This window comes from Microtus ochrogaster, unplaced genomic scaffold (genome assembly GCF_000317375.1).
Source record: "Microtus ochrogaster isolate Prairie Vole_2 unplaced genomic scaffold, MicOch1.0 UNK123, whole genome shotgun sequence".
NCBI lineage: Eukaryota > Metazoa > Chordata > Mammalia > Rodentia > Cricetidae > Microtus > Microtus ochrogaster.
This window is the reverse complement of record NW_004949221.1, coordinates 602965-629683: the sequence shown is the minus strand read 5'-3', so window position 1 is coordinate 629683 and position 26719 is coordinate 602965. Positions and strand designations below refer to the sequence as shown.

Here is a 26719-nt window from a genome sequence, read left to right as displayed (position 1 = left end):
CTGTCCTGGAACTAGCTCTTGTAGACCAGGCTGGTCTCGAACTCACAGAGATCTGCCTGCCTCTGCCTCCCGAGTTCTGGGATTAAAGGCGTGCGCCACCACCGCCCGGCTCAAGCTCAGCAATTTAAAAGTCTGACTGCTTCTTCTACAGAACCTGAGTTCAGGTGTCAGCACCCATATCAGGTATCTCACATTCACCTGTATCTCCAGCTACAATTTTTTTCTGGTTGAGCACCAACATACATGTACACACACACACACACACACACACACACAAACACACAACCCCACCACACCACATGCACACACACATACATACCACACACAACACCACACTACATGCACATACATACAACAGGCACAACACCATACCACACCACACACACACACACACAGAGACACACACAAATAGGGAGGGGATAAAGATAAAAATTTTAAGTTGGAGGGAGGGGACTTGGTTGGATCAAGAACAGCCAGGGGAAATGATGTTATGCATTTTAATAAAAAATATAACTAGGAGAGGAAAGTGGTTAAGAGCACTTTTCGCTCTTGCACAGGATCTGGGTTCAGTTCCCAACACCTACCTGGTAGCCATCTGTAACTCCAACTACAGCCATCTGTAACTCCAGTCCCAAGGGATCTGAAGCCCTCTTTTGACCCCGAGGGTCAGAAGAAGGTGTGATGTAGTGTACATACCTCATACATAAAGCTCCTAAACTTACATGGCTGCGCATTAGTGCTAGCCTAGCATGTGCAAGGCCTTGCGTTCAACACCAAGCTCTTCACAAATAAAACATGTTGGTGTATGCCTATAATGCGAGCATTCGGGAGGCAGAGCAAAAGGATCAGAAATTCAAGGCCATTCTTGGCTACACAAGGCTAATCCAGGCACCAAAAGACTCCGTGAGAAAGAAAAAAGCAAACAAAAACAAAAACAAAAAAACCCCAAACAAACCAAAAACAAAGAACCCAAACAAACAAAAAACAAAGAAGGAAAGAAAAAAAGAAAGCCGCATGAGATTTGGATTTACTTGGTGTGCTGGCTAGTTTCATGTTCACTTGACATGACCTAAGGTCACCTAGTGGGGGGAAGCTTAGTTAAGAAAAATGCCTCCATAAGATGTGGCTGTAGGCAAGCCTGTAGGACATTTTCTTAGTAATTGATAGGGCAGGGTCCAGTCCATTCTGGTGGTGCCATCCCTGGGTTGGCGGTCCTGGGTTCTATAAGAAAGCAGCCAAGTAAGTCAGTCATGGGGAACAAGCTGGTAAGCAGCTCCTCTCCATGGCCTCTGCATTAGCTCCTGCCTCCAGGTTCCTGTCCCATTTGAGTTCTTTCCCTGACTTCCTTTGAAGATGAGGAAGAAGGGGTAAGTAAAAAACCCCTTTCTTCCCCAAGTTCCGCTGGCCGTGGTGTTTCATCACAGCAATTGTAACCCCGACTAAGACGTTTGGGTCACTATTCTCTTATATTTTATTAGCTTTGTTACAAAACCTTACAAATAGAAAAATATCACATCAAAATTAATCAGACCCAAAGTCTACACATCTCAGTGTATTTCTACGTAAGTAAAGTAGCCATCAGGAATGGAAGTTGTGGAGCTTCGTATTGGACTTGAACTTTCACCGTAGAATATATTTTTATGCACTTATCCTCCACCCCAAACTAAAAATCTGTAACAGAGTGAGGAGTAGAAAAAAAGAAAACAGGCTAGCTATACATCATGTGTGTGTGTGTGTGTGTGTGTGTGTGTGTGTGTGTGTGTGTGTGTGTGTGATTTGGTGTGTTAGATGTGCCAGGCAAGAAGTCATCATTTAGATGGGAAAGAGCTGTTTGGGATCTTGTGTACATCCTAAGAGTCAACTGCATTAGTTATTTTTGTATCCCTGTGACCAAACTATCTGGCAGAAACAACTGAAAAGGAGAACAATTTATTCTGGCTTGGTGACCCGAGGGTTTCAGTCCATTAAGGCAGGGAAGACAAGGTGGAGGTCAGTGCCTGGTGGCTGGAGCACGAGGCAGAAGCTGTCCCACAAGTAGATCAGGAAGCAGAGAAAAAATGGGGTCAAGTACAACCTTGAACGGTCTGTACCTAGTGACTTACTTCTGTCAGTCAGACCCCTCCTAAAGATCCCACCTCCCTAAACAGCACCACCAGCTGAAGATAAGACTTTACAACAAGAGCCCTAGGGGCTGTGGGTGCATCTTAGATTCAACTCATAAAACCATTTTGTGGATTAGTTGGAGTACTGCTGTGTCTGCCATGACGTGCATATGATCTGTCTTGGCTAACATGACTCATCCCTCCTTGCCTTCCGTCCTCCCTACCTTCCTCCTTCCCTGCCTCTCTCCGTCTCTTCCTCCCTCCCTTCCTTTCTTCCTATCTTCCTTTCTTCTTTTTCTTCTGTTTCGAGACAGAGTTTCAAGTAGTACAGTCTGGTTTCCCTCAACTTTACCATATTGCACTTCTAATCATCTTGCCCCCATCTCCTGAGTTCTGGGATTAGAGGTGTATATTACCACACCCACTTTTATGTGGTGCTGGGGCTCAGACCCAGGGCTGCGTGCATGCGAGGTGAGTGCTCTCCCAGCTGAGTTACATCCTCCTCCCCTCCTCATTTTCACTGGAAAACAGCATCCCAGCCAGGTGCCACTACCTATGTCCTGCTTTTCCTTTTTTTTCAGACATGACTTTGTAGCTAATCTCTAGGCTTGGAAGATTTGCAAAGACTGTGTATCACCTAGACTGTTTATCACCTTCAGCTTGGCCAAGAAAATTTGTCTCAGTTGCTCTGTCTGTCTCCATCGCACCATTTGCAGGAGCATCACAAGGGATTAAAGATGGCTCACCTATGCAGAAGGCATCTGCAAATGAAAAAGAAAACTTGGATGATGTCAGGACTCTGGCTAGGAGGAGTTCTGATGTTCCTTGAATCTGTCTTCTCCACGATGCTTCCAGTTCCTGGGAGTGCCGCGATAACTCTTACTGTCCTGCCCTGCCCCTTTATGCTCTTGTTTACCATGACTCCCCTGGGGCCAATCTTCCCCTCAGGCAGCCTTCTGGCTGTTCTCATTTCTAGGCAGCTTTCTCTTTGCCAGACATAGACTCTGCAGCATCGAGCCTTCTGTGAGCCCTGCAAAGGTGACCTCGTCTAATGTTCACAATGGCATCCTTCCAACTCCAAACACCAGGGATGCACATCCTTATCTCTCATTTCACTCAGGCATCAAGATGTTTTAAAATACAGATAAGATGAAACCAACAGATAAGAAGAGATTGTCCATTGAAGGGTAGCTTTTTATAGACAAAGGGATGTGCAGTGCCACACAAAAATACACGGGGAAGCACAAGGCCAGTCAAGAGGCACTGAAAATAAGGGGAATTCATGAGTGAGATACATTATTGTGTTTGTGAAAATCAATTTTAGAATTAATTAACACTAATAGTTTCAGTGTCTTTCAAGATAGGGTGCCTTTAAAACCTGGTACCTGTCTTGGAATGCTGAGGACAGAGAATTATTACCCAAGCCATGACAGGCTCAATAGAGGAGTGGGGGGGGATGATGTGTGTGGGTTTGGTGGGTAGATTCTAGATTGTGTGGTCTGCATAGGGAAACCACAATCACAGATACATCAGCCAGGTTTAGTTAGAGGAACAAAATTGACAGAATGGTTTTTTATTTTTCATTTTGGTTTTTTGAGACCAGGTCTCAAGAATGGATGTCATATAGTGGCTTTATTGGATTGATTGACACAATAGGGACTGCGTAGTCCAACAGTGACTGTCTGAACATTAGAGAGGATGAGAGCCCAGAAGCTGCTCAGTCCACAAAGCTAGATGCTTCAGCTGTCTTTGTCTAAAATTACTGTATCAGTGTTTTAGCCTCTATGTGTATCTGGATCCTGGAGTTACAGACAGTTGTAAGCTGCCATATGGGTGCTGGGAATTGAACCCCGGTCTTCTAGAAGAATAGTCAGTGCTCTTAACCACTGAGCCATCTCTCCAGCCCCTCTTCAGCTGTCTTAATCTAATGTTGAAGGCCTAGAGAATTTGTGGAGAGCCACTGACCTTCAATCCACATTGGAAGGCTGAAAATCTGGGTTCTGATGTCAGCAAAGGATGGTTGGTGGCAGAGGCAGCAACCACAGTGTAGATACACTCACCAGCAAAGGCTCAAGCAGACAGGCAAGACCCAGCCTGCTTTTCTCTCAGGACTTTATCTTAGCAGAATAATGTAAAGTTCATTCTGGGCAAGAGCTTCCTCCTCCTAATGCTTCTAGGAAATGTACTCGGGATGCTTACTTTTACTTATTAGCTTGACACAATCTAGAATCGCTTAGGAAAGGTGCCTCAATAAGGGACTGTCTAGATTATCCTGGACGATGGGCATGTCCCTGAGGGGTTGTCTTGATTAATGTGAAGATCTGACCACTGTGGGTGGCATCAGTTCCTGAGCAGATGATCCCGGGTTGTATAAAAATGGGGAAATGCCTTGAGCGCTAGGGTTCACTGCTCTTTGCTCTTGACTGTGGTTGTAATGTGACTGGCTGCTCCAAATCCTTGCTGCCTTAACTTCCCCATGATGGACTGCAGCCTGGAACTGTGAGTTGAATGACCACTTTCTCCCTCAAATTGCTTTTGTCAAAGCATTTTTTTTAATCATAGTCACAGGAAATGTCCTGCCTCAGACAGGTGTGTTCCTTTGTGGAGCCCAGGAGCAATCAAGTTGACAACCAAGATTAAACATCATAACAGATGAGTTGTTTAACATGTGATAACATATCTAGAAAAGCCCTTTATAGAGTTTTCAAGACCTCAAGATGTCAAATCACAAACAAGCAAACATATAGACTGATAATACAGGAGTCATGTGCTAAGCCTGTTGGTCAGGAATCCACTGGTTTTGAAGAGATACGTGTACTTCACTGTCTTAAATGTAGATGACTTTCTGTAAGGTATTAGGTTTGCAGTAATTTACTGCAGAGATCATTGCTTAGGAACTTGAAAGTAACCTTTCCCAGGATTTTAGCCTCTAAGATACTTACTTGCTCCTCAATATTTCTATTTTGGCCTTAAACAACGGGCACACTGAATACTGACATCTAGTGGTACTATCCAGAACTTCAATGAGCATCCTTTGCAACTTGGCAGCCTGCTTGCTTCTCTTGGAATGTTTCAACCTCAGATGTGGAGATTTGGGAGACACTTTTGTTAGGAGTTCCCTGGGATCCTTCCTCTTTGAGTTATAGAAGTCGTCTCTAGACTGAATGGTTTCCATAGGGTTGTCTAAATATACTCCTTTTTGTCTTGTTTTTAGTTAATTTGTTATCGGACAATTTCATACATGTTTATATCACACCATGGTTGTCTTTATTCCCACATGCCCTCTCATCTCCCTCCCACCTTTGTTAAATTCCCTCCTCCCTATAGATCCCTTTCTCTCATTCATGTCCTTTGGTTTTGTTTGGAGACTCAGAGTTTAACTATTGGTGTCTGTGTCATCATCTGCTTGGAAGTATCCACTGGAGCCTGGTGAACTCGCCAGCAAGTCCAAAACTAGAGGCAATGACTCCCTCTTTCCAAGACTTTATCAATAGCCAATAGCTCAGCAGAGAGGGTGTGAAATTTACAAACTACAGCATCAACTTGCCTGGCACAATTAGTCCCCTAGTGGCATAGAGGCACGACTCTTACTGGGATAACCAAGCACTCTCTAATTAGATTTGAGATACGCTTCATGGGAGAAAATCCACACTTGCTACTGTAAATCTAGTCAGAAACACTGGCTAGCGAACTCATAGGCACTCAGAGGGTACCCAGCTAAGTTGACATAGCATCACACTACCTTCTAAATATATTTATACCCATATATAATTGTTACTCAACCTTAGCCAAAGAACCTTGTCTTTGTGCAACCAACAGTGGTGAATGCGGCAACTCATGGCTGAATAGATGCTGAGAATAAGCGACAGTTGAGCTCATTGTTCAGCAAGACATACCTTTCCCTCTAGGGCCTTGGTTCTCAATCTTCCTAATCCTGTGACCCTTTAATACAGTAATGCAGACATTTCTCATGTTGTAGTAACCCAACCATAAAATTATTTTTGTTGCCAATTCATAATTGTAATTTGGATATTGTTACAAATAGTAATGCAAATATTTAATAAGCAGGTTATCTGACATGTGAGCACAGTGAAAGCCTCCTTCGACCCTGAAAAGGGTTATGACCCACAGGTTGAGAACCATTGTTCTAGGCCTTAGGGACCATTACATGAGGAGGCAGAAAGAACGTGAGAGGCAGAAGATAGGGCCATTGTATACCATCTTCTGAGTATGACACACCCAATATATCATGAGCTTGGAGTAGATTCTGCTACCTGGATTGGGTCTGCACAAGACTTGTCTTGTCAATAGACAGTTCTAGATGGGGAAGAGTCTCAGGGGGCCTCTATATTTAACTTTCCTGCTCAACACATTCTGTGGGGTGCTGCAAAGAGCTGTTATGAATCTGGCTTCTCTAGATGGGAAAAATGAGTGGGGAAATTCTAGAATGTTCTGAACGTTGTCTTTCAGGCTTCAGCTATCTTAGTATATCCTTGCATAGTGAGAAGAGCAAAAAAATGGAGGGAGGGAGGGAGAGAGGGAAGGAGGGAGGGAGAGAGAGAGAGAGAGAGAGAGAGAGAGAGAGAGAGAGAGAGAGAGGTGTTTGGTTTCAGTGTCTTTCCCACCATATCAAACAGGAATGCTATTAGGGAGGTCTAAAACCAATCACCCCAAAATGTAGCACTTATAATGCTATTTCATTCATGGTTGGGATTAATGATATAAATTTATTTTTTGCCAGAGGAGAGTGAGAACACAGTCCTCCACTACCACAAGTATGCAGTCAAGTTTCCCAAATTTGGGGAAATTGCAGGGCCAGCACATCTGGAGTGTAATGGATAAACTTCACCCCGGGGAAACCACGTGTGATCATGGTATCTCCTTGGCTACATAAGTATCATGACATAAATTTTAGATACAGAATTCAGAAGAGACTGTGCCCTTCTCTTGGCTCTGGATGTAGTGGTGGTGGGTTGGGAAAGTTCTCCCCATGTCACTATACTTGTGGAAAGAATGACGATAGAACATGGATACGGAGGTCTGATGGGACACAACGAGGGAGACCTTTTATTTAGAATAACCAGGAGAAGTCTTTAAAAAGTTTTTTTTATTTAAAAAAATTGACTTATACATGTGAGTGTTTTGCCTGTATGCATGCGTGCATGTATGAGCACCATGTGCGTGTAGTACCTACAAAGGCCAGAAGGCATCAGAGCCCCTGAAACTGGAGTTATCAAGAGTGAGTCACAGTGAAGGTCCTGGGAACTGAACCCAGGTCCTCTGAAGGAGCAACATGTTCTCTAAACTGCCGAGCCACTTCTCTAGACTCCAGGAGAGGTGCTTTGAGGTGGAAACAAAAGGTGGTAGAGGGAGCATGAGAAGAAGCTATAGCTAGTGGATGTCAGCAGTTGCAACCAAAGACCCAATGCAGGGCTGAAGACTCTGACAGCATTTTGGTAAGGGCTAGTTGGGTGAGCTGGAGAATTGCTAAAGCATAGATCTGGGAGCAGGCAGGGTGAACGCCGCAGTATTCTAAATTATGGTGGCTGGGAGTTCAGAGTATATTTTTGGGCACCAGAAGCTGCTGGGGTGATTCCAAGCACAGCAGTAAGATTCTGAATGGAACTTGGCAGGAAATGTGTGTGGGCTTTGCTGCAGATGCGTTAGCTCCAGCAGGTGAGATAAAAAATTAAATCATTTTATTTATAGCATGACAGGCGTGCAGGCATGAAGCAATTTGCCACCAACTAAGGAGAAAGACAGTAAAACCTAACAGTTCCTGGATTTTAAAATGTACATCTTGTCTGTCTTTCTGTTGATTTCCCTTGCAAGCTCATTGGAGAGTGCAATGAAATAATTTCAAGAGAAATATTGTGTCAGGTGTGATGGGGCATGTCTTTAATCTCAGTCATTGGGAGGCAGAGGCAGGTTGATGTAAGTAAGTTCAAGACCAGCCTACTTCTCTATATGTCAAGTTCGTGGACAGTCAGAACTATATAGAGAGATCTTGCATAAAAGAAAGGAAGAAAGGGAGGGAGGGAGGAAGGAAGGAAGGAAGGAAGGAAGGGAAAGAGAAAGGAAGGGAGGGAGGAAGGAAGCAAGCAAGGAAGGAAAGAAGAAAAGATTGGCTAGAAGTCTAGAGAGTGAGAGGAAGCCACACTAGAGCTGATTTCATGGAGGAAGGAATGAAAAGACCCAAGCCTAAGTATTTTTCATGACCCTAGAGATGGCTCAGTGGGTAAAAGCACTTGCCTTGCAAGCCTAAGAACCCATGTGGGAAAGCCAGATGCTGTGGTGGGATGTGTGTGAAATCCTAGTAATCCTACAGTGAGATGGGAGGCAGAGTTAGGGGAATCACTTGGAAGGCTAGTGCTCTAAGATCCAAAAGAGGGTTAATGTTTCTCAAATCTCCTATCTGGAATGACTAACTACAACTCCTGATCCTGAGAACTTTTCTAACTCAATAGGGACAATTAGGCACAAATGAGAAAACAACACTTGGAACATTAACCATGTGTCAGTTCTGGAAAGGAGAGTAAGGCTTACCTACACAAAATAGGAAAAGGGTCTCAGGAATACACATCGTGTCAACTGTTGTAAGTTCCGTGGACACCAATCATATAGACTCAATGATAAGATCTAGTATATTCCAATGGGGAGGAATGCTGTGTAAATGTGGGATGAAGAGATCCAACTTTACCATATATAGGAGCTTATATTGGTGAAAGATGTATGGCACAGTGGGATGGGGAGAGGGCTTATCAAAGTCTGTGCGATTGAGACAGGGGCCCTTTTGTAGAGAAGGGAACTGTATAAAAGCATATCTTGTAGACGTTAAAGAATTGTTTGAGCTTGAATATTGTTGTCCTTAAAGCATTATTAATTTTTAAGTTTCTATACCCAAGTGGCTGTTAGCTGACATAAATGCTGCAAGAATGGATGCGTCTGACTCAATATTTAGCTAATCCTGCAAAAATGCTGAGCTCTATGTCTAGAATAAGGTTATATAAGGGGTGGGAAAGTATATTTGGGGAAGCATAAAGGGGAACAATGAAGGCTTTCATAATGACTACCATGTATTTATAAAATATGATGTATTTCTTGAGAATCAAAAGAAAAGGAGCCAATAATAAAGTTGTTCATGTAACCCTGGTAAGAAACAAATACTCTGTTAAAGTATAAAGACAGCTCGAGCTCTCTGGGGTCAATTGAGTGCAATCCACTTGGGGGGTCTGAAGTTTTCCTTGCACTGATGCCCCTTTTTCACCTCAAGACCTGAATCAGAGCTGAGGCTGAGCCTCCAGCAACACACTTCCTCCAAAAGGCCACACCTCCTAATAGTGTCACTCCCTTTGGGGGCCATTTTGTTTCAAACCACCACAATATGAAAGTAAACTGAGCATACTATGGAAAGCAAGCCAGTAAGTGTTCCTCCATGGTCTCTGCTTCAGCTCCTACCTCCAGGTTCCTATCCGTGTTCCTGCCCCAATTTCCCTCTGTGATGGACTTCAGCTTGTAAGGCAAAGAAACACTTCCTTCCAGTAAGTTTCAGTCAGGATTTTATCATGGCAACAGAGAGGCAAAATAGACCAGAAACACATCAGTCCTCTTTTTTTTTTTTTTTTGGTGATGGGGCAATAATCTATTGCGTATACTTTATCATGTATCTTATTCCTTCTGACACGATGGCCACGTTTCTTTGGCTGTCATCACCATTATTATGGCTTCTGAGGTATTTCTGAGGGGTAGGAGACTTCCAACAAACAAGGAAAAAGGAAGGAGAAGGAGGAGGGAAGAGGAGGAGGAAGAACTAGGCCTATATGTAGGACATGAGTCTATGTAGGATATGAGTGTGGGTTTAAACCTGACTTCGCCTCCCAGTGCATCTGTGACTTGGCTTCACAAAAGCTTTAGTTTCATTAACGGTGAAAAGAGTTAGGGGTCATTCCAAGGCTACAGACACTCACCATAGATCAACTCTCTCGACCTTCCCCCCCCATCCTGTGAGTCAGACACAGTCATTCCTTTAGTTCTGTTTTTGAGAAAACAGATAGATGGTCAGTGAATATGAGCCATCTGATCACTATCACAAAAAGTGCTAGTGGAGCTGGGATTCGAGGGCAGAATGTGTGGTCCCACAGTTTAACCCTGGAACTCTTGGGCATCACAAGAGTTGGATGATTATTAGAAGCAACCCATCAGTGTATGAATGGGTAAGCAAAAAATGGCATAACCCTGCAATGGAAGGCTAGTTAGCCTAACATAGTACTCCAGATCTGTCAGCCCAACTATTCAGAAGATTGAGGCAGTGTGGGATAAAAGTTCAAAGGTAGTTTTAGCTACAGGCTGATCTAAAGATCTGCCTAGGAAACTTAGTGAAACCCTATCTCAAAATAAAAGGAAAGGGGATTAGGGATGTAACTCAGTAATAAATCACTTGCCTAGTATATGTGAGATCTTAGGTTCCATCCCAGCACCCCACAAAAAATGAATATTATTCAGACAAAAATTAGATGAATTATTAATACCTAGGACATGGGTGGGTATGATGGGCCAGAGAATCCAAACACACAAAGTCACAGGGCATATGAGTCCATGTATATCAAAAGCCATGCCAACAGAAACAGATCACTGATTTTGAGAGATGGTGGCCAGGGACTCAAGGAATGATGACTTAAGGGGATGGAATCTCCTTTCAGGGTGATGAATTTGTCTTGAAGTTGGGTAATATATGAAGATACCAAATCCGCCAAATTACATACAGTCAGTTGTGGGCCAGTGAGATGGTTCAGAGGGTAAGGATGCTTGCTGACAAGCTTGGCAATCAGAGTTCAGTTCTTGAAACCCACTGTCTCACTCAAGCTGTCCTCTGACCCTCACATACCCCAACACCCACTATATATTAAGTAGGAGTTCAAGAGAATTTTAAAATAGTCAGTGGCTGGTTTCAAGTTTTGTGATTTGGTTTCAAACATGAACAAAACTGATGATCAGCAGCAATAAAACAACTAACCTGCATGACTAAACATGAGAGTTCTACCCAGAGAAATAAAATTGTAATTTCTTCTCAGGACTCAGGAGTTCCAGAACTCGGCATTTACCTAACAAAAATCCATACTGGCATTCACATACTTAACTGAGCAATAATATTCTTAGAAGATCATGCTTGGTACTGTAAATCTGGCAAGGAAACTTAAAATAAACTCTTCCTCAAGTTGATTTTGGTCATGGTGTTTTATCACAGCAATAGAAACCCTAACAAAGACATGAGAGTAATATCTATCAAATTACCCTCTAAATTTCCATCTCCATACTCATTGTTTAGTGTGGCTCTCAGACCTCAGCAGAGAAGTTTCTTTGTGTAGTGGATAACAGTCGAGGCAGAGCATCACAACCGATTAAAGTACAGAGAATAATGAGTGTGGAATGTTCAGCCAAAAATGGGCCACCTCTACCACCCTCACTCTCCAAATGATCATTGTCGAGGAAGGGGAGACTGAGGCCAAGGAGGACTGAGTAAACCAGATTCCTTTGGACACAACAGCACTGCTGTATCCATGAACTCAACAGAGGTTGTGGATGCCTGCACAAGATCAAGCCAGGTGACGATCTGGCAAGGAGGTGAGAGGGGCTCACCAGCGTCCCTCCCTGGTTGAGGAGATTTTGGCAGTTGATGGCTTCTGGGAGAGGGAGAGTCAGCTTTTACGGGTTGACTGCTAGTAAGTCCACCAAGCTCCACTGTATACCCCTGTACTGATGAGTATATGAGTGGTACAGATTGAGCTCTGAAGATTATTTAAGGCAAAATAAGAGGACTTTAAGTTAGAAGGGGTGAAGGATGGACCTGAGAGGAGTTACGGGAGGAGTGGGAGTGGTTATGATCAAAATACGTTGTATGCAAGTATGAGATTCGCAAAGAGTTAATAGAGACTTTATATTTTAAAACCAAGCAGGGTAAGCTGCTGTTGAAAGTACTCAAGCAGAATATGAGTAGAGAGAAACTGTCAAATTCTTTCAACCTTTATGTTTGCAAAATTTGTATATTAAAATGTTGAGGAGCTCAACCCTCTCACCCACAGGTCTGTCAGCCTCTTAGTTTCTAAAAAATATCCTCTCTGGGCACCTGGCAGAATGTGTGTGGGCAGGCAGGAGGAGCAGGAGCCTTTATTTCAGGTATCACCTTGACGGCTGTGCATGGAGACAGCATGGTTGCCATCTTTGGCTCTGTACATGGCCGTTCCTTTCCTGTTTGGAAAGACATTTCCATCCATCTGGGGCTTAGTGGGAAGTCTTGCTTTGCCTCCTTTTATGGAAGCCAAAGTACTTGCTTGCCCACTGTTACCATGTATTGAACTTTCTTTAGAGTCAGTTCTGAACTTCAGCTCTCTTTTGGGCCTATGTGGTACTCTCTAGGGGGAGTTAAGGCAGAGACAGAATGAATAAAGGTGCTCCTAGTTGCCAGTTCCCTTCCTTCCCCTCTCTTCCTTCCCTCCCCTCTCTCCCTTTCTTCCTCCCTCCCTCTGTCTTTTTCTCCCCCTCCATTCCTTCATTCCATCCTTCCTTAAGGCAGTGTCTCATGAATGGAGTTCAGGCTGATATTGAACTTCTGACCCTCCTGCCTTCACCTCTGTAGTGCTGGGATTACTTGGATGCATCACCACAACTGGTTAATGTGGTGCTGGGAATGAAACCCAAGGCTTTGTGTCTAGGCAAGGAGTCTAACATCTGAGTTACACCCCCAGCCCTAAACACAAGCATCTTTCACACTAGCATGCCCTATTTGGTTCTGTATTCTCTTTCTTGCTTCCTTTGAGTCATTTTGATTGAGGGTTGGTTGGAGGCAGGGCAGGGCTCCAACTGCCTGTGAAATACTGGCAATCCATTTGCCCATCCTCCTAGTGTTGGGACTACAGGCATAAACCACCAAGCTTGGCTTCAGAGCTTGATTCTTCACCCTTTATTTAGATTTCCAGAGCTGCCTAACATCTGTGCAATCATTTTTTTTCCTTTCAAGACAAGGTCTCATGTTGCACAGGCTGGCCTCAAATTAATTATGTAGCTAAAGATTACCTTGATGTCTTGATCCTTGTGCCTCTACGTCCCAAATGCTTTGATTACATACAAATGCGTGCCACCTCAGCCTTCAACAAAATTCTTGTTTCTTCAAAGAGATGTTTGTTTGTGTGTGTGTGTTTGTGTGTGTGTTTGTGTGTGTGTGTGTGTTTGTGTGTGTGTGTTTGTGTGTGTGTGTGTTTGTGTGTGTGTGTGTGTGTTTGTGTGTGTGTGTATAGAGGGAATACATATCTGAGAGCATACCTGTGAAAGTCAAAGGGCAGATTTTCTGCTTCCTGGGGACTAAACTCAGGTTGTCAGGCTTGGAGGCAAGCACCCTTATTCACTGAGCCAGCCTACCAGCCTAAAACAGATTTGTTTTATTGACCTTGCTAGCACCAAGGCTGGCCTCAAATGGTAGATCTTACATAATCCTCCTGCCTCAGTCTCCTGGTAGCTGGGACTACAGGTCTGGATTAACTCTATTGGGACCCCATTTGCATATCTTACAGCTGACTAACTTATTTATTTGTCATTATTTTATGGGTATGTGTGTGTGTGTGCTAGGTATGTGCAGGAGTCTGTAGAGGCCAGAGGAGGGTATTGCATCTCCTGTAACTGGAGTTACAGATGGTTGTGAGCTGCCATGTAGGTGCTGGGAAACAAACCTGGGTCCTCTGCAAGAGCAGTAAGTGCTCTTGACTGCTGAGTCATCTCTCCGACTCCCAGTGGCCTAACTGAAAGAACACAAGTCCACTGTTCTTACCTTATGCATAGAACTGTGGTGCCGTCACCACCACAATCAGTCTCCAAGAAAGAAAATCCACAACTGTTAGCACCCATCTCTCATTTTTCCCCTTTATCTCCCTCCCTCCTCCTAGCCCCTGACAGTCTCTTCTTTACTTTCCATCTCTCTATGTTCACATAATCTGGGTCCCTCATGTAGCAGTTATCATGTATCTATTAAGTGGTATTTCTGACACTTTCTATTCTGTCCCATGACATCTGCCTTTGCAGTTATTGCGCCCTCTGACAATTTCACATAACACAGTATCCTCTGGATTTATCCATGTTGGCACAAGTGACAAAATTCCCTTCTTTTTAATCTTGATGTTAAAGTTCTATGTTTTTTATTCATGTATGATGTGTCTGCATGAGTGTACAGGCACATGTGTGTGCTGCCTGTGTGCTTGTGCATGTGTGTGAAGGTTAGAAGAGGGCATCAGAACACTCTGAGCTGGAGTTAACAACTCTATGTAGGACACCCAGCTTGCTATGTGGATGCTGAAATCCTGACTGCAGCAGAACCACAGACTTAGACATGCCCCCAGCCACAGCTTAGGCCCAGATGTGAACATGGCTCTGGGTAGCAGTGCTGGTCACCCTGGTCTGCATGGGCCTGGGGGCAGAATGACCCAAGGGGACCAATGCAGCTTCAGGTGTCAGCCCAGACCCGAGGCATCTACACTACCTTTGGCGGTAACTGGAGTCACAGACATCTACGTAGATTCTGGCTGCAATAGGGCCACAGACCCAGACATAACCTTTGTCAGTAGCTTGGGCCTGGATGACATCATTGCCACAGGTGCACAGGTTAATCAGGTTGGCATAATTCTGGGAGTGGCACATCCCTTGGACACCAGCATGGCCAAAGGTAGTAGTAGCCCTGAAGGTGGGCATACTTGTAGCCTTTGGTGGCAACTAGGGCCATGGACATCAACACAGACCACGACTGCCGTTGAGCCATGTACCTAGACATGGTCCTTAGCAGCATCCCAGGCTCAGATGCCACCATGTCCCCAGGTGACTGCACAAGTCATTCAGATCAGCATTGCCTGGCTGCAAGGTGGCCCTTGGACCACAACATGGCCCCAGGTGGTGGCCCAGACCCCAGGCATCTGCATGTCTTTTGATGGTACCAGGAGCAATGGATATCAACCTAGACCCTGGCTTCAGTCAGGTCATGGACCCATAAATGGCCTTAGGCTGCAGCTCAGGCCAGATGTCACCATGCCTCTTGGTGGCTGTGCAAGGCATTCAGATCTGAATGACCCTTGGGGCACCCTGACCTTTGGACACCAGGTGTTGACTTAGACCCTGGGCATCTACATGGCTTTTGGTGGTAACAGCTAGAGCTAATGGACATCAACACAGTCCCAGGCTGCTGTAGGGCCATGGATCCAGATATGGACCTTGGCTGCAGATGACATCAGGACCATGGGTGAAAGTGCAGGATACTCAGAATAGCATGCCTCCAGCCTTGGTACATCCCTCAGTCCCCAATGTGGGAAGAGGCGGCAGCCCAGACACTGAGCATCTGTGTGGCCTTTGGCAGCCACACAGGCCATGGACATCAACACAGACCCTCGCTGCTATAGGGCCATGGACTAGTGATGTGGGATTCTCCTCTGTATGCTGTGAATATTATTGGTTAATAAAGAAAACTGGCTTGATCTGATAGGGCAGAACTTAGGTAGGCAGGGAAAGCTAAACTGAATGTTGGGAGGAAGGAGGCAGAGTCAGAGGGAAGCCATGGAGCCTCCACTGGAGAGAGATGTGCTGAAACTTTGCTGGTAAGACATAGCCTTATGGTGATGCACAGATTAATGGAGATGGGTTAAATTAAGATGTAAGAGTTAGCAAATAAGAAGACAGAGCTAATGGGCCAAGCAGTGATTTAAATAATATAGTTTCTGTGAGATTATTTTGGGTCTAAACTGCTGGGCGGCTGGGAAACAAACAAGCAGCCTTCTTACAACAAACTGGCCTGCTTTCTTATACAACCCAGGACCACTTGCTAGGTATGCCGCTGTCCACAGTGAATTGGAACCACCTACATCAAGTGTTTATAAAAAAAAATGCCTACAGACTGATATGATGGGGACATTTTTTCAGTAGAGGTTTTCTGTTCACAGATGACCCTGGCTTGTATCAAGTAAACATAGAAATAACCAGAACAGGCAGTTAAATTGACTCCACCTCTTGACTGTTGTGAACAATGCTGTAGTAAACTTGACAGGGTGGCAGATCTCTTTAAGTTTGAGCCCAGTCTGATCTTCATAGTGAATTTAAGGACCACGAGAGCCACAGAGTGAGACCCTGCAACCATCAATCAATAAACAAACATGCAAACAAATAATAAAATATAAAAATAGAAATAAAGATGGCTTTTCTCTGTACCAGGAGCTGAATTGGGAAGACTTATCTTCCCATTCACCATTTTTGAACACAGGGTTCAGCAGACTGAAGGGGAAGGAAAAAAAGAAATGCTGGGAATTACGGCAGATCTGGAGAACTCAGTTCTCCCTAGGGTACTGGTTGGAGGTTAAATGTTCTTAGATTTTAAAGTTCACTGAAGATGACTAATTACTTCCATATCTTATCTTTTCAACCAGGATACTATAATGTTTCCCCTAGCTGCCAGCAATTTAGCTGCTTGATTGACAGCTGTCTAGACATTTTCCTTGTGCCTACACATATCAGTGGTTTCCTGGAATCAAGATGGTTGACTGTCCCAGGAAGGACAGTGACAAAGACTGGATCAGAAAGATGAGTTATCTTCTTGATTACCAAGCCTGGTATCCAACAGGCCAGTAAGTGACATTGCTGCCAGGTCTGAAAGCCCACTGGAGGTAGATAGTCACTCCCTGGGGAACCATGGGCACTGTCAATCAAGCAGCTGCTTCTTTGGCTGTCATCATGACTGTTGTGGCTGCTTTAAATCCCTTGTGCCTGCTGGGCGGTGGTCGCGCATGCCTTTAATCCCAGCACTCGGGAGACAGAGGCAGGCGTATCTCTGGGAGTTCGAGGCCAGCCTGGTCTACAAGAGCTAGTTCCAGGACAGGTTCCAAAGCTACAGAGAAACCCTGTCTCGAAAAGCCAAAAGAAAAAAAAAAATCCCTTGTGCCTGCTAAAAGAATCACCAGTCTAGCCACTGACACCTGGGAGAGCCTTCACATCAGATCGTCTCCTCAAGGCACTTTATTCCTGTCATAGGAGCCACAGTTACCACAGTGGTTGCCACGCCAACAACATCTCTACTTTGGGGACCTTTGCTCAAGCTGCGATAGCTTTAGAAAGCCCCTAGAATACCATGCAATCATGATCTCGCAGCAGCTGTGGTCACCTGCACTGGGACCCGTGCAAGTCTGGGCTTGTCATCAGTCAGTTATAGGTGAGGGAGGGGCTTGCAATGCCCTGCTTTTCTCTGCTTAACTTTTGGTTACTGATAGATTTTAGGGGAGGAGGTGTCATTGCTTTCAGTTGTGCACCCACTGGTGAGTCCACCGGCTCCAGTGTTTAGTTTTAAATCCGTGGTCACACAGATGGTCCTGGTTAAACAGCACAAGACCAAAAGATGTGAGTGTGAGGAAGAGACTTGTGTTGGTAGGGGGTGGGGAGTAAATGGCTCAGTGGTAGAGCACCTGCCTAGAATCCTCCATGGAGGGACTGAGGGCATGTGTCAGCAGTAGAACCCTTGCCTAGAATCCCCCAGTGAGGGGCTGGAAGTGTGGCTCAGTGGTAGAAAACCTGTCTAGAATCCCCTAGTGAGGAGCTGGGGGTGTGGCTCAGTGGTAGAGCACCCACCTAGAATTCCCCAGTGAGGGGAGGGGGGACATGGCTCAATAGGACATCAGCAAAGAACCCACCAGTGTGAAGTTAGGGGCATGATTCACTAGCAAAGTCCTTGATATTACGTAAAAGGAGCTAGGAACAATTCTAAGATAAAAAAAAAGGTGGGGGGGGGGAAGATTCATTCAACTTTAGGGTATGCCTGACGCTGGGTGACTGATGGAAGTATCATCCTAGGGCTCGATGTTTCAGGAGCTTCCCTCTGTCTCTGAGTTGTGACCGTCACCATGTCTCCAGTTACTGCCTACTTGCCCATGTTTGGAGTCCTGCTATTATCACATTGGACTCCATGACTGCATGGTAATCACCCAGCAGGTCTAGTGCCTCTGCTATAATTATGCTGCTGGCTGTGGGAGCTTCTGGTACAATGAGCCAGCTGGGCTGCGATTCCTCATCCAATCCCAGTGACTGTACATAGTTACAGTCTGGTGTCTAAAACCCTGTCATAATTATCTGGCCCTGTGTAGCATTTCATTTTATTTATTAAGAATGATATCGGCGAAGCTGCTGTATTTCAGTTCTTCTTCTGGGCGTTATTTTATTTTATTTTTATCAAGGCAGGATTTCTCTGTGTAGCTTTGGAACCTGTCCTGGAATGCATTCTGTAGACCAGGCTGGTCTTGACCTCACAGAGATTCGCCTGTCTCTGCCTCCTCGGTGTTGGGATTAAAGGCCTGTGCCACCACCACCCGGGAACTATCTGCTCTTCATGTGAGAGATGTTAAGACATAGTATCACCCTGTGAAATAACACAAGAGACCCAAAACTGCAGATACCAGAAGGAGTATGTTAGGAACACTATGTATAGATCTGTGAGTTTGCACTGCACAACTCTGGGGTCACCATGCCACATATTGTGAGGAGCCCGGTGAGACATTCCCCACTCAAGATAGGTATTCAAGGGTCAACTCAGTGCAGAGCCACCATCAGCCATGATACCTAGAGGGAAGGGCTGGAGGCTGCTGAGGAAGATGGCTGAGACTGTTTGAACATTACTGGAATGAGAGAGCTCTTGTATGTCCAGCCTTATAATGGAAGTCTAGGTAAAAGATTCATTGCTGGAAGTGTCTTCAACTTGGAGCAGTGTGGCATACTTGCCATTTCTCTCAGGGTAACTGCAGAGACTGACAGGGCTCCACACAACCTTGGGTCAGCTCCTGATGCTTTCCTCTCTTCCTACGCCTTTGCTCAGGACCCAGCTCCCTGTAGTCCCTGCAAGTCTGTGGTTCTCCAGATCTCCCGAGCTAGTCGCTCGATTGTGTCATCTTTTCTTGATCACTTTAAGAAGAATGAACAAGCTCACAGCAGCCTGCCATCTGTGGGGAATTCATTTCAAGGCATCCAACAGATGTCTGAAACCACATAGCGTATTGAATTCTATATATATACTATGCACCGACCACAAAGCTCAGTTTATAAACCAGGCCCAAGGACTACCAGTCGTCCCTAAAAATAAAACAGGGCGACCATAAAACAGTGTAATAAAAGTTATAGAGAATGGGGTTCCCCCCTTACATATCTTATTAGCATTGTTTGGAGGGATAATTACTTTGAGCGAAACTTCATCAAACTACTCAGAGAGACACGCGATTGAAAAGGTATAGTCTTTTTACTTCTGGTATTTTCTGGCTATGGTCGACAGTGGCTGATGAGCTGCAATGAAACACTGCCATGGTAAGGAGGAGTCCTGCTTTGTGTCTGTGGCTTCCGATCTTTCTCCTGTCTGCCTGAAAGAATACAAATGCATCCAGATAGAGTTGTCTGTCTGCTGTCTATACTGATGGATACCAGGCCTGGAAAAGTATTTGACAGATCACCATATTTTACTAAGTTTACTGAGCATACACACACACACACACACACACACACACACACACACACACACACACACACGCATAGGACTTTAGCAGTTTTAAGACTCTCTCCCCCAATCACTCTTTTTCATCCACCTCTCTCTTTTGTTGAAAACTTTCGTCTTCCTGGCAAATCTCTCTCTACTTTTCTTTTTTCCTTTTTTTAATTTATTTAATTGTTTTTGTTGAGCTATATATTTTTTCTCCACTCACCTTCCTTCCTCCCCACTCTCCTTCTACCCTTTCCCATAATCCCCACACTCCCAATTTACTCATGAGATCTTGTTTTTGTTTTTCTATTTCCCATGTAGATTAGATCCATGTATGTCTCTCTTAAGGTCCACTTTATTGTCTAGGTTCTCTGGGATTGTGATTTTTAGGCTGGTTTTTCCTTTGCTTTATGTCTAAAAGCCTCTTATGAGAGAGTACATATGATATTTGTCTTTCTGTGTCTGGGTTACCTCACACAGCATCAATGTTCTCTAGCTCCATCCATTTGCCTGCAAATTTCAAGATGTCCTTGTATTTTTCTGCTGTGTAGTGCTCCATTGTGTAAATGAACCACATTTTCCTTATCTATTTTTCAGTTGAGGGGCATTTAGGTTGTTTCCAGATTCTGGCTATGACAAACATTGCTGCTATGAACATAGTTGAGCACATGGCTTTGTGGTATGATTAAGCATCCTTTGGGTAAATACCCAAAAGTGGTATTGCTGGGTCTTGAGGTGGGGTGTTTCCTAATTTTCTGAGAAATTGCCATAGTGATATCCAACAGGGCTGTACCGGTTTGTACTCCCACCAGCAATGAATGAGTGTTTCCTTTACACCACATCCTCTCCAGCATAAGTTGTCATCAGTGGTTTTTATCTTGGCATTTTTATCTTGGCATAGAGGTGTAAGATAGAATTTCAGAATTGCTTTGATTTGCATTTCTCTGATGGCTAAGGATGCTGAACATTTCCTTAAGTGTCTTTCAGCCATTTTAGATTCATCTATGGAGAGTTCTCTGTTTAGTTCTGTACCCCATTTTTTATTGGATTATTTGTTCATCAAAAGAACAGTTTTTTGAGTTCTTTGTGTATTTTGGAGATCAGCCCTCTGTCCGATGTGGTATTGGTGAAGATCTTTTTCCATTCTGTAGGCTGCCGTTTTGTCTTGTTGAGTGTGTCCTTTGCTTTACAGAAGTTCTTTTTGTGTGTGCCTGTCCTACTGCAGGGTTGCTTGCATGAGTATATTATTTGAACAGAAGAAAATGTAAAGTGGCAGGAGGATTAGGTATGGGAATGGGATGGACGGGGCAGGGGGAAGGGGCAGAATGGACACAGCACTCCTACTTAAAAGGGATTTTTCCCCACTCTGGCCATTAGAGGGAGCCCAAGACACAGATTAAGCATTTGCAATGGGAAAGTGGGTGGTGGGGTGCTTCAGTCTAGCGACTTTTAACTGGACCTTCTGTCTCCCATGATCCTCTGTTTCTCCATCGATACTATGGAGACTATAGATATGAAGAAATTGCAAAGTTTATTTTGTCTCCACTGGGCATTGAACCTTACGCATACTGGTTAAGTGCTCTGTCAGTGAGTACACTTCCAAGATACGGTTGCCAGTAGTGAAAGATCTAACGCATACCAGGAGGACCGGAGTTAATAGCAGTGTATTGTATCATAAGCTTTGATATGTGAGTGGATTATTGCTACTTACCTGGGGGAATGGATTACTGTGTAAGAAGATAGATGCAATACTTTCTTCCATTATAGTAACCAATTTGTGGTATATATTTGTTAAGTCATCTTGTATTTATCATTAATATGTGCAACATTTACTTATTCATTTATTTATTTGACACAGGCTTTCTCTGTGTAGCCCTGGTTGTCCTGGATCTCATTCTGTAGATCAGGTTGTCCTTGAACTCAGATCTGCACGCCTTTGACTCCCACGTGCTAGGATTAAAGGTGTGCACCGCAGCCACCACCACTTGGCATGAAATTTGTTTTAAAGGTGCTTCATGTTGTAAACTTTAGCTATATACGATGCTTGTCTAAATTTACCAACTTTTATAAACATGTGATGTCAATGTCTCTTATCTAATGTAATTTGTAACAGGTTCCCAGACCTTAGCACACTGATTCCATAATGGAAGTACCATTCAGGCTATAAAACTCAGCACATAGACCGCATCCACTGCCAAAATAAAAACAAAGACCTAAACCATCAAAATCCATAATTTTTGGAAAATCTCTAAATGTACTAATTTTGCTTTTCCACCTCTGTAGTTCTTTTTCTGGCTAAATGTTCTTGTTAACTGAAACATGTCAACCTAGGACATGGTTTCTGTGCTTAAAAATTTACCCTGAAAAAGACTCAGGGCTACACTGGGCTCTTGAATACCCAGTATTGTTGCAGCCACCTTCTCTGGTGGATACCCCACAACAGTGTTCACACCAATTACAGCTTTGTCCCTTTTGCACTGATCATAATATTCTCTTGGCTGGACCACTGGGAGAAGTATTCCCCCACTGGCCTGGGTGGAAATGGTTGGAGAGACAGCCCACTGTAGACTTTGCAAACAGTGATGACTGGGGCTGCACCTTCAGGAGCCAGAGTCGTGTGCTGACGGCAGGCAGCTGCAACTGTTACACAGCTTCCTTAAGTTTGTGCAGAGTATTCAAAGTAATTTATGCTGGCAAAAGGATAGCTGGGCTGTCTGTTTGACTCAATGGTTGTCAGTTAGATTGTCCATATCTCCCAGCATGTTTGTTTATTTTTAAGAAAATAAGTATCAGAAGGATGCTTGCAACATCACATGACTTGACATCAATATTGACTGACATATGCCATGGCATTCAGTTACACATCTTTACTTATGTATGTATGTATGTATGTATGTATGTATGTATTTATTTATGCTTTGAGATATGGTTTCTCTATATAGTCCTGGCTGTCCTGAAATTCACTATGTAGACCAGGTCTGACCTTGAACTCAAGAGGTCTTCTTGACCCTGCCTCCTAAGTGCTTGGATTAAAGAGGTGTTCCTCCACACCTAGCCCTACACATATTTTTCATATTAATTATTTACTCTTTGAAAATGTCATACATGTAAACAATGTATCCAGATCATATCCATTCCCCACTACTTCCATCCAGTTCTTCCCATGATTTCCCCTGAGGTACTTTCATTCCAGTTTTATGTCTTCTTTTTTTAAACTTTGTTTTGTATTTAGTTTTTTTTGTTTGTTTTAAATCACTGGGTCCAGGTAGTGGCTGCCCACGAAAGAATGTGTGAGAAGTCATTCAGTGGGGCACAGACAGCCTACTATCATTCTTCCACAGAACAGTCATTCTTTTTTTCCAGGAAACCATCAGTTGCCAATGACTCCTCGGCTAGGGGTGAGGTCTTGGCAATTTATTTTGTGTGTGAGAGAGAATGCAAGTGTGCTATGTGTATGCTGTGGCATGTGTATGGAGGTCAGAAGAAAACTTTCCTGTGTTGGTCCTCTCCTCTCAGCTCAATGAGACGGGGTCTCCCTTGCTGTCTCCCTGCTTCTGAAAGACTCTCCTGTCTCCTGGGCAGCTCATCTAAATGTAAAAGTATTGGAATTGCAGACGTGAGGAACCCTATCTGGCTTTGGGGGATGTTAGAGATTGAACTCAGGTTGTCCTGTTCCTTAGAAACTTTTGCCCACTGACTCATCTTCCCAGCCTCTCCTTTCTGCTCCTGACAAAGGCTTGCTCTCAACGGAATGATTTCCAAGAATGACAGACATGAAGTTGGCGCATTACCCTCTCTCATCTGGTTGAGCACAAACTCAGAGGCGAACTAGGCTGGCACAGTGCATGGGTGTCGTTCCTGGCACCTCATAGCTACTACTTCATCTGTCACCCTGTCTGCCAGGATGGCCCCAATTCTCAAGAGAATTGAGAAATGTTTAAGAGACTAAGTATGCCACCATATCCAGGATAGATTAAAGATAAACATCTTAGGAGAGACCAGGGGGAGTCCTTGCAGTGCTGCATGTGACAGGTGAGCGTGGAAGCGTGGAGGGTATAAGATGCGTGCCAGCTTTGGAGAATTGTGAGCAGGAATCCACATAATCTGCTGAGGTATGAGGAAAAGGAAGTTGAGGAGAATAGTGCTATATTTTATTTTAGACTGTAAAATTAGAAGATTGGAATTCTCATCTGATACAGGAAGGACCCTACGGAGAGCAGTTCAGAAGTGTGCCTGTCTCATTTCCATATTCTCTCTCTCTCTCTCCTTCCTCTTTCTTCTTTCCTTTCCATCTTCCCTCCATTTATATACGTGTAAGACACCATGTCTGCATGTCTGATACTGTCTTTGCTAATTAAAACTGATTTTTTATGTGTCTGTGTGCCTCAGTCTGAATGTGTGTGTGTTCAGGTGCTCATGGACTTTAGAAGGGGGCATCGCCCCTGGAACTGCAATTACAGTAGTCACCTGATAGAGTGCTGGGAACCAAACTCCAGATCCTCTATATGTGATCTTAACTGCAGAGTCATCTCTCGAGCGCCATTAAAATGTTTTGGTGCAAAAAAAATGTTTTGGTGCATGGATGTTTTCCTTGCTTGTAGGTCTCCACACTACATGCATGCCTAGTGCTCATGCAGGCCAGAAGAGGACACTGGCTCATCTCTAAGTGAAGTTGTAGACAGTTGCATTCTCTGTACGGATGCTGTGAATTAAATCTTTATCCTCTGGAAGAATAGCAACTGCTCTTACCCATCGAGCCATCTCCAATCCCCAGTTTTTTGTTTTTTAAAGATGTAACCCAGGATGCCCAACTCTTGATTCTCCTTCCTCTGCCACCTAAATGATGAAATTACAAATGTAACTGGACCTTTTTGTTCCCATTTTATTTTTATGCCTTAGTTTGAGCACTGTCTTTTGTTTTCCTCTCTAAAACCAAAGAGAAGGATAGACCTTATCTCTGCTTCAATTAGTCCTTTCTCCCCACTTGAGCCCAAGTTGCTGTGAGCCTCACCTACTGATGAAGTTTTATAATTTCAGTGGCTACGTTGTTCATATTTGATGTTTCTGCCTATCTAGTTTTGTGCCTTCTATTCCTTTGCTGACCCTCCAGGTTCCATTCCTTCTCGGCTCTTTGTCCCTTGACTCCTACTTTCATTTTCAGAAACAGGAAACCCTAAAGCCATTGTATAGTGACCCCAAGCATGAACTTCTCTCTGAATTTCCTTCCTTGTTCTAAAATTGCAAACATTTCCTCTGTCTGCCTTAGAGAGACTCCAAGGTACAAACAGATGTTCTGTCTTCTTATGTTCTTTTTGCCTATTTTGTTAATGTTGGGAATCAAGCTCAGGGGCTAGAACATGCTAAGGCAACTTGCTTTATCACAAAACTGCATCTCTATCCATTAAAAATAATTTTTATGTGTATGGATATTTTGCCTGCCTCTATGTCTATGCACCACACATGTGCCTTGGTGACCTTGGAAGACAAAAGAGAGTGTTGGATCCTCTAGAACTAGAATTACAGATGGTTGTAAGGCATCTTTTAGGTTCTGGGAATCAAATATCCATTCTCTCATAGAGCAGCCAGTGTTCTTACCTCATGAGACGTCTCTCCAGTGCCCCCATCCATTTTATTTTCAACAGTGAAAGGCTTAGTCTAAAGTAACCTAGGGTGTACTTTAGGACCGTTAAGATCAAACCACAGGACGGTTAGTCAGCAGTGCCTTTATAGATAAGGGGCAAAGTAGTCAGAATCAAAATGAATTGATAATGAACACAACGGTACAGAAAACCAGGGAATTGTGAGTTTGAAGTCAGCTTGAACTATGTAGCAAAACCAACTCAAACAATGAAATGATAACCCCCTTCCCAATGGAGAAGAATGGAGTCTTGGGGTTGGGGATGTGGCTCAGTTGGAAGAGTGCTTACTTAGAAAGTATGAAGGAAGCCTTCAGTGGTAGCTCTTCTACTGCCTAGAGTGAGAGTCATGGTGAACATCCTAAAGAACTCAGGAGGTAGAGAAGGCAGGAAGATTACAAGTTCCTTGACCACATAGCAAGTTCTAGGCCAGCCTGATCCCCACAAGAGCCAATCTTAAAACAAACACACAAGTGAAAAACAAAAACACAGTTACTTGTATTAACCCTTCAAAACTAACTGAAGTAGAGAGGTTCCTAGGAAGTGTATCACATGGTTACTTGATGCCAACTGGAGTCTTCTGACATCTGCTCCTTTTTTGGGGGGGAGGGTGTTTCAAGACAGGGTTTCTGTGTGTAACAGTCCTGGCTTTGTGGACCAGGCTGGCCTCAAACTCACTGAGATCTGCCTGCCTGTTTCCCAAGCGCTGTGATTAAAGGTGTGCACCACTACCACCACGCTGATTTCTGCTACTTCTTTTCCCATTTATAGTATTCTTTTGAACACAGCCATGTTTCATGAATTTTCACATCATTCATCAGTAGATAATACAAAACCTACAAATTCCCGAGACAGAGAGCAAACATGAAAGGAGTCAAGGCAGCCTGGTCTACATAGTGAGTTCCAGGACAGCTAGAGCTACATAGACTAGGAAACTAGCCCAAATCTATTTTGTAATCAGGAGCCATTTTGATAGTCTAGCTTAGTCAGGTTTCTGCTTACTGTAAAACTTAGCATGTATTACATAAGCTGGGAAGCACCCTACCCGTATAGTCATAGACCATTCTGTAACAAATCTTACAGGAAGATTTCCTTAAAGGCCCGGTCTCACTTCTGTAGCCAGGCTTGCTTGTAAAATCCCCCATCCCTGTATGCTTTTGGCCTATAAAAAGGGCTTGAGCACTTGGCCCTAGCTGATCTTTTGAACCCTGTCTTAATGGAAGACAACCACTGAACCAGCTCTGGTGTACACAGAATAAAGCTTGCTTTGATTTGGATATGTGGAGTCAATGGTCTTTCTCCTTGCAAATGTAGGATTAATGGCTGAACTTTTTAAGAAAAAGAAGAAAAAAGAAAGAAAAGAAGAGAGATAGTATCATGACCTAAAAATTAAGAATTCTCTAGGAAATTCTGACCTGTGACATCAGAATTTTCTAATATGGGATAGAGGGGCT

General features: G+C 43.9%; 1 protein-coding gene and 1 non-coding gene across 2 annotated transcripts in view; one reads left to right on the top strand and one right to left on the bottom strand.

Annotated features, from left to right (window-relative positions):
• The window catches only part of LOC113455798 (leukocyte-associated immunoglobulin-like receptor 1), a 123139-nt gene that overhangs the window by 9615 nt on the left and 86805 nt on the right, over positions 1–26719 (top strand). The gene's annotated exons all lie outside the window — the stretch shown is intronic.
• LOC113455800 lies at positions 6841–7000 on the bottom strand. The gene has a single exon (XR_003376761.1). It is a non-coding gene; the product is annotated as a U1 spliceosomal RNA (small nuclear RNA).